We start from the raw sequence: 8,531 nt of genomic DNA on the forward strand, positions 1-8,531 counted from the left end.
GACCCACTCTTGAGTCCAAACTTCCTGTACTTCATGGGCTGTAAGTGGAGGTCTGCTATGTCTGGAGTTGGGTCTGTGACTCTCTGACTTTTGGGGGAAGGGGCCCTTGGACACTAGCCTGGGGTGACTAGACTGTGCCAAGCCTTTAGGGGCTGCCTTCTGTCTCAACTCCCTCACCCTGAGCTCCCACCTAGAAACACAGAATGTACTCTGCCCTCTCTCGGGGTTACCTCTCATACTCCTCACAACAGCCCCGTGAGGGAAATATCACAGCTCCCACTTGACAGAAAAGGCAGACAGATCAAAGGGACCATGAGCCTTTGGTGGCCACAGACCTGGGGGAGGCAGAGTCTGCGCCCAGTGTTGGCCCCTCAGACTTCTAGACTGAGGCTCTGTCCCTGCACCCCAGCTGTCTGATTTTAAAGGGCAAGGGGCAGGAATGCCTCTGCTCTCTCAGGCTCTTCACACTTTCCCAGAATCATCCCTGTTCCCTCTTGCTGGATTGCACGTAAAGCCCAAAGCTTGCATCACTCAGTGGGCCCCCAGCTCCAGAAAGAGCCTCTTTTCTGTTTCTGTGGGCTTTCCCCACCGTTATCTGAGTCATCCTCTGCCGGTCCCAGGAGAAGGGAGAGAGGAGGCCTCTTATCCCTACAGTACAGATGGAGAGACTGAGGCAGGAAGTGACTTAACTCCAGTGTGTCAGGGGCCAGAGCTGGCAGCAGTCCAGGCCAGGAGGCCACTGGTGGAGCTGGCAGCACCCGGGGTGCCACGCCTTCCGTTTTTAATGCTGTTGAGTGGGCACAAATATCAAGAAATGTGTGCTGTGTTGCAAGCCCTGGGTGAAGAGATGAGTGATACTGCAGAAAGGATGAATCTGATAAAGGAAATAAAACAGACAAAACCCAGACACCCAGTCTTGCTCCTGTTACAGACTCCCTGAGCCCAGCCAGGTAGGGCTTGTAGCCCAGTTTTCTCCTCTATAAAAATCATCAGGGTTATCCTTTATTGGGTGACTTCTAATGACCACTGGGTCTTAACACTTTACAGGCACTGTCTTATTTAATTCTTACTACAAGCCAGTGAGGTTGGTATGTATTAATACTATCATCATCTCCATTGGACAGATGGCTTACCTGAGGCTCAGAGAGGTTAAGCAACCTCCCCAAAGACACAGCGCTTGTTCCAGCAAGTACCGGACAACAAATCTAGGGCTGATTTAGAACAGCTCTCCAAATACAGAGGCAGAGGGGCCTCCGCGCGCGTGACGCCCACGTGGAGCTGCCCAGGCGTGTCTGCGCGTTCGTAACAGGAACTCATGTGTCTGTCAGCACAGTGCGGGGGGCGTGGAAGGACCTGCGAAGAACAGAACGCCAATCGCCCGGGGTATAAAGGGCCAGGGCGCCCTGGAGGCCAGGGGGATCCGGACAAGCCTTTCCGGGCGGTGCGCCTGCGCGTGCCCACCCGTGCTGGGCCGAGCCAGAAGCCGACGCGCCCGCCCTGGAGCCCAGCACAGGTGGCTGGGAGAGCAGCGGCGCGGGGAGAGGGCTGAACTGCTGCGGGCGGTCCCGCCGGCTCCCTCCCCTCCCACTTCCCAGCCGCAGCCCCTGACGGGCCCAGCCGCACGTTCCCCGCGACTGCCTCATCCGACCGCGGCGGCTCGCGCCCTCCAGCACGCGTGGCGCACAGCACGCCCCTGGCACCGGCTGCCCCCGGCCTTGTCCCTCCCCCGCCCCCGGCCCAGACCAGACTGAGTCCCCAGCGGCCCATTCACCCGGCTGCCGGAGCCTCGACCCAGACACCTTTGATGGCTGCCCTTTGCTCCGTCTGGGCCGGGTGGACAAATGAGGGAAATTGAGTAAACCAGCTTACCAAAGCAGGAAACCCCTGGCCACTTTGTTACGCATGATTTTTCAGCAACTTTTCGGGGGGAGGCGGGGCAGGGAGGATTTCTGGAGTGAGGATGACTGGGGACTCATGCTGTCTTCGGGGCTGTGAGCACCCTCCAGGCTGGCCTCACAGGCCTGTACCTCCCAGGCCAGGCACAGTGCTTGACACTCGTGGGTGTTCCACAAATTCTGAAAATGCATTTCCTCACCCGCTTCCTGTTTTGAGTGGCTGCCAGAAAGAATGCCCAGGTGAAAGGGGGCGGGCTTTAGTGCAGGAGCCGAAAGCTGGCTGTTGGGGCTTTAGGTTTTGCCTTTGGCGGTGAGTTTGCTGTTTCTCTTGGGCAAATCCTTGATCTCTCTGGGTCACATTTCTGGGGAACTCAGTAATAAGGTAACGTGCTTGGCCCTAAAGCTCAGGACAGACTTTGAACTTCTAGCAGGAAAACGAACCTTCCATTTAAAGCAGAGATTTCCTCCTGAACATTAATATTCTCCTGTGTCTTTTAGGCAGGAGCCGGCAGTATTCTGTCTAGACTCAGTGACATGTTGAGAGGCTCTGTTGAGAGAATCAAGTCCAAGTTCCTTGGCTTGGTATCAAGGCTTTCTCACCTGAGTTCCACCCAGCCTATCTAGCCTCACCCCCAACCTCACCCCTACACTGTAGCCTTAGGGGGAGTCTCAGACTTCCCCAAACAGACCCCACACATGGTGCTCATACGATTCTGTCCTGTTCATGCTGTCCCCTCTGCCAGAATGCTCTTCCCTACGCTCCTCAAATGACTGGCTCCTGGCATAGATGTCCGCTGAAATGTCACCACCCCAGAGAGGCCTTCCCCAGTGTCCAGGAAAGCGGGGGCTCTGGCTCTGATAGTCCCTTCAGAGCCTCCTTCCCTCCTCAGCTCTTATTGCACCTTGGGATTAGAAGTTTGTCTCTCCACTGGACTGAAAGATCTATGATTGGGAGACCGTGTACCCTTTCTTCATCTCTGTATATCCAGCATTTACCAAGATGCCTGGCACATAGTCAGGGGTTAATAAATATTTGTGTGAAGGAAGAAAGGGTGGATGATTGATTAGCAAAAACACTGAGAACAACCTACATGTCCATCAGTAGGGGATTGCTGTTGTAAATGATGGCATGGTGGGATACTAGGCAGCCATTAGATGGAGATAAACCCACGTGGAAAAATGTTCCTGGTGTCTCGAGAAGTAAAGAAAGGAAGTCAGTTCCTTTCTAATTAAAAATGTCAGAGCATGACATTTTTAAAATGTCAGGAGCATGTATATAGATAAAGGCACGGATATGTCTGTCAACATAAGAAAGTCAACAGCATACACCAACCGAAATACCCAAGGAGCAGGATGCAGACATTGTCACGGTTTATTTTCTATGTAGTACTTTGCTTAGACATCATCTCCTCTGAGAACCCTTCTGATGCTGCCTTTGTGTTGGAGGAGCTGCCTTGGAGTGTGTAGGCAGGTGCTCCAAAGCAAGGCCTTGGTGTTCCTTCCTCGGAGTCCATCCAGAAGCCACTGAGTGCGTGCAGGCAGCTGGGACAGGGGACAGCAGCTCCCCTGGGTGCGTGAGTTTGTCCATGTGCAGGTGAAAGCAGAGCTGCTGAGGACAAAGAGCAGACTATCTCTACCCGCCAGGTGACATTGCTGCAGGTGGCCTTGGGCTATCAGAAGAGTTCCACAATGTGACGGGAAGCCTGGCCTCTGTGCAGGTCTGGACCCAGCCGGCTCAACTGCAGATTTGAGACAGTCAGCTTCGGCTGTGGGAGGTGCACAGGGCAGCCCCTCACTGTCCACTGGGCGCCTCAGAGTTGAGAGGGGTGAGATGCAGCTCGGTGAAAACAGAAGGCCCCCTGCAGCCTGCCCACTTGCCTCTGTCCCACAGTGACTGTCCCATGAGGCCTGAGACCACACAGTCCAGACTAACGGGGCCAGGGGAGAGGAAGGAAGAGCGGCCAAGGGCTCAGGGTCAGATGTCTGCGTTTCTATTCCCACGGGTGCCGCTCATTATGCTTGTCAGGAAACGGAAAAGAGCGCAGACCTTCGCCTTCACTTTGTTTCGGATCTCAACCCAGTCTCTCTTCCCCTTGCCTGTCTTACTTAGAAAAGGTTTCCCATCTGGACAGTCACGGGGTGGTGCAGGCGTGGGCCCTCCATCTGGACTGCCCTAGTTCCCAGTGGTTTCCTGGTCACACCTACCAACCCTGTGACCCGGGACAAATGGCATTGCCTCCTGCGCCTCGGTTTCCCCACTAAATTAGGCAATGCCTGGGAAGTGTTTAAAATGGGCCTCATACCTGCAGGTGTATCTTTTGCTATTTGTGTAAGCTGTCTTACACAAAAACAAACTGTCTGTCTGGGGGTAATAACAATACCTATTTCACTGAGCTGTTGTTAGGATTAAGTTAGATAATGCGTGTCAGGTGCTTGGTGTGTTCAGCGTTTACTTGTTTTACTAAAGATAATAAGATGGGAATGGGATGCCGGGAGTGGGCTGGGGGGATTAGCATGGTGGCTGCTAGTGATATCCCAGGAATGGCGTGCAGGACCTCTGGTGGCCCAGGAAGTACTGTTCGTTCAATGGTGGTATTATTGTGCTGGGTGTTGCTGAGTCGTCTGGTGAGTCAACTGCCTGTTCCCTCAGACCCATTTAAACCAGCTCCATCTGGCCTGACTTTCCCAACGCACCATCCTGGCAGCTGTCACAGGCCCAGAGCACTGGGCAAAGTGTCAGGCCTGCTGCAAAATATGTTGGAACTTTATCTGACCCCTGGCTCCTGTCCCATCCAGAAATACATTGGCTGAAACTTGCAGCCAAGCTCAAACAAGCCTGGGGGTTGGAGGGGGAGGCGGGTCTGAATCACAAACCAGCCATTCCCCACACCCTCCATCTTTGTTGGCCCCCTTTTTATTTGCACGGTTCTACTGATTAATGCTGTTCCTAGTTATGAAACAGTTTTTAAAACCAAAGGTTTAAAAAGATAAAATAAATAAATAAATAAAACCAAAGGTTTAATCCTGAACCCTGGATTTGCAGATAAGGGGAAGAGGACTGTCCCCTGCAAACTCAGAGAAGTTCATTGCCGAATTTTCCTCTTTTTCTTCTTTCACTGTTAATTTGCGGTCACCTTTCTGGAGGCCAGGATGATCCTCTAGGCCGCTGTCTGGAAATTCCCAGAAAGAGGCTGTGACAATGGCAGCGCTGGCAACCACGGTGGGCTGGCACCTGGCCAGCTTCGGAGAGGGTGGTGCTAAGTCTGGGAGTCTCCACCTCAGTCAAGGTCTGGTGGAGCCTGCGGCCCTGCACCCCCAATCCAGTCTTTGCGACTCCCTCTAGGGGCCTCCCAGGCAAGTGTAGCAGGCCCCCAAGCCAGGAGGCCTTCTTTCAGGTGCTCCTAAGGCTAAGAGTAAGTCTTAGAATTAATCTCAGTCTTAGAATAAAAGGAATTCCAGGAGCACCCCACCCCAAGCGTGCATTTGGGCTTTCAGAGAGCTGGCTCACTAGAGAAAGGAAATGAAGAAAGGGAACGTCAGTGTGGTATGGGTCAGAGTTCTAGATACTAGGTTAATTTTCAAGAGCTCCAAAATTTCCCATTACACCGCTCATACTGTCAAGACCCTAAACTTCACAGATTTGAAATTCATCAGATTCAGAATTTTTGAAAAATCAGCCTTGTCAAATTTGAGTATGGACTGGATACGAGATGATACTATGGAACAATTGGTTTTCTCAGTGTGCTTATATAGGAAAACAGTCTGTTCCTAGGGAAAGTTAAAATGGCTCAGTCATGTCCTGCTTGCGACCCCATGGACTGTAGCCCGCCAGGCTCCTCTGTCCATGGAATCCTCCAGGCAAGAATACTGGAGCGGGTAGCTGTTCCCTTCTCCAGGGGATCCTCCCAACCCAGGGACTGAACCCAGGTCTACCCACATTGCAGGTGGATTCTTTACCCTCTGAACCACCAGGGAAGCCCAGGAATACTTGAGTGGGTAGCCTATCCCTTCTCCCCCAGATCTTCCCAACCCAGGAATCAAACTGGTGTCTCCTGCATTGCAGGCAGATTCTATACCAGCTGAGCTACCAGGGAAGCCCTCATTCCTAGGAAATTCATGGCTAAATATTTGGGGCTAAAATATCATGATGCCAGCAACTTCTTTTCAAGTGGTTCACTAAAAAAACTTGCTACAGATAAAGCAAATCCTGCAAAAGGTTAATAATCATTGCATTTAAGTGGAAGGTACGTAGGTGTCTATTGTGCCATTCTTGCAGGATTTCTATTTGTGTGAAGACTTTCTCCCTAAAATCTTAAAGGGAAAAAATTTAAATAAAATAAGCTATCCACGTGCAAAACAAGACAGTGTGTAATTCTGCCTGCTCTAGCTGAATTTTACCTCTTCTCTGAGGACAGAAATAGTAGAAACAAGATGGCATCCAGGATTGCAGAGTTGAGCCAACCAAAGAGAACCAGTTATTTTTAAAAAGTTTATTAAGTACTTGTCTGGAAACAGTACTGGTCGTTAAAAATCCTTTTAGTTCATGGCCAGTGGAGGACTCATTGTGGAAAATGGGAGATTTCAGCCCTTTTAGCTTATTGGCACCAGATTTAACACAAATCAGGAAACACATTTTGAAGACTTGCTGGGAGCACAGCCCTGAAACATCACCAGAGGTGTTTTTCCCCTGCCTGCAGTCTGATACTGCGTGCAGGGTAGCCATAATTTTTCACTGTGGTTTTTATGGGCTGAATTGTCCCCCACAAAACTCCTATGTTGAAGTCTTCATCCTCAGTACCTCAGAATGTGAACTTATTCAAGAATAGGATCATTGCAGATGTCTTTAGTTAAGATGAGGTCAACAGTGTGGATTCGATCCAATCTGACTGGTGCCCTTATAAAAAGGGGAAATTTGGGCACACGAAGAGAGCCACGTATACACAGAGAGAACAACTTGTCAAGATAAAGCAGAGATGGGAGGGCTGCTTCTCCAAGCCAAGGAATGCCAGAGCTTGCCTGCAAACCATCAGAAGCTAGGAGTGAAGCAGGGACTAGATTCTTCTTCAGAGCCTTCGGGTGTCAGCATTACTGAGAAGTTTATTTCAGATTTCTAGCCTCCAAAACTGTGAGACAGTACATCTCTGTTGTTTAGGCCACCTAGTTTGCGATTATTTGTTATGGCAGCCCTAATCAACTAACACAGTAGCAAAATGAACATACCATAAAATTTGCTATATTAACCGTTTTTAAAGTATGCACTGAATTAAAGACATTCACGTTATTGGGCCACCATTTTTTTATTTTTAGCTAGGGAAAAACCCAAGACTGTGGGAAAGTTGGAAACCCTAGTTCCATATCTGCTTCTGCTTAGCTGAGTGACCTATTTCATCATGTGCGCAATAAAGAGACAGGCAGACTGCTTCCTGCTCTGATACTATCATTGCACATATGTGGAGAAATTATAATAGCTCACAGCTTAGTGAGCAATTATTATGTTCCAGGACCATCCTAAGGGCTTTACAAGGCTTATCTCTTTTATTAATTACAATAACTTTATCAGGGAGGTATCATTAGTCCCATTTTACAAATGGGGAAATTGAGCCTCAAAAAGACTAAAAAGATTAATTGAGCCTCGGTTTTGGCAGCCCTGGGATTTGAATGAAGGTAATAACCACCACTGTGCCTACTGCCTTCTAGCTCTTTTGGCCACAGTGGCCTGGGAGGAAGTAAAAAACAGAAGGTACTGAGTGGATTGAAACATAGTTTATGTTTTTGCCAAATCAGCCAACTGCTCTAGAGCCCCACTTGCACAGTGGTTACCAACCTGCCCAGCTCTCTCCTGTCCCTCCTTGTGTTCTGGAGGGACTCTGAAGAATCCAGGAAATCTAAATTCAAACTTGGCTTTCCAGGTCATTCTGAAGGTATAATGTTTTGACAGCTTCTTAGCTTGACTTACACATGTTGGATATCGATACATGTAGTATATGGGTTTCCATTTGTGTTCTTTCCAGTGCCCCAAATGACAGAGGCAGCCTGGTTACCATGGTTCCCCTGAGCCAATGGATCTCCAGTGGCCTCCCAGTGGTGGCCAGAGCTTGAGAGTCTCTCACAGTCAAATGGAGAAGCCACAACCTTTGAGCAAGGACCAGGCCAGGATCTGCCCTCCAGCAAGTTCACCTGTTTGCATCAAGAGGCAGGAAGGTATGGTGCTGCCGCGTGGGGAGAAGCCCAGCTCACCCACCTGGCCTGAATTGCCGCTCCACCCACTGCAGAGCCTCCTTCTCCATTACGCACACCCTCCTGCTCAGCCCAGATTTATCTCAGTTCTTAAATCACATTTGTTTTCTATCCCTCTGCATACCCCTGTTCCCCAGAATAGAAAAATCTAGAGCAGGTTCTCTAGCCAAGGAGAAGGAAAGACAGAGTCCTGGAGAAGATGGTAGGGTGGAGGGGAACTCGGGGAGAAGACCGGGGACCCTTGGCCTTAGGGCGAGCAAGAGAGCAGGAGGAGATGGGTACGCTGGAGGGCTCAGCGCTGCAGTGATCCTGCTGGGAAGAACCGCTGTGCCTTAAGGAAGGAGTGGGTGGGGAGGGGGTTAGGCAGGCAACTCAGCAAGGCCCCAGGTGCTGCAGAGA

The sequence above is a fragment of the Budorcas taxicolor genome, chromosome 5 (genome assembly GCF_023091745.1).
Source record: "Budorcas taxicolor isolate Tak-1 chromosome 5, Takin1.1, whole genome shotgun sequence".
NCBI classification, from domain to species: Eukaryota; Metazoa; Chordata; class Mammalia; order Artiodactyla; family Bovidae; genus Budorcas; species Budorcas taxicolor.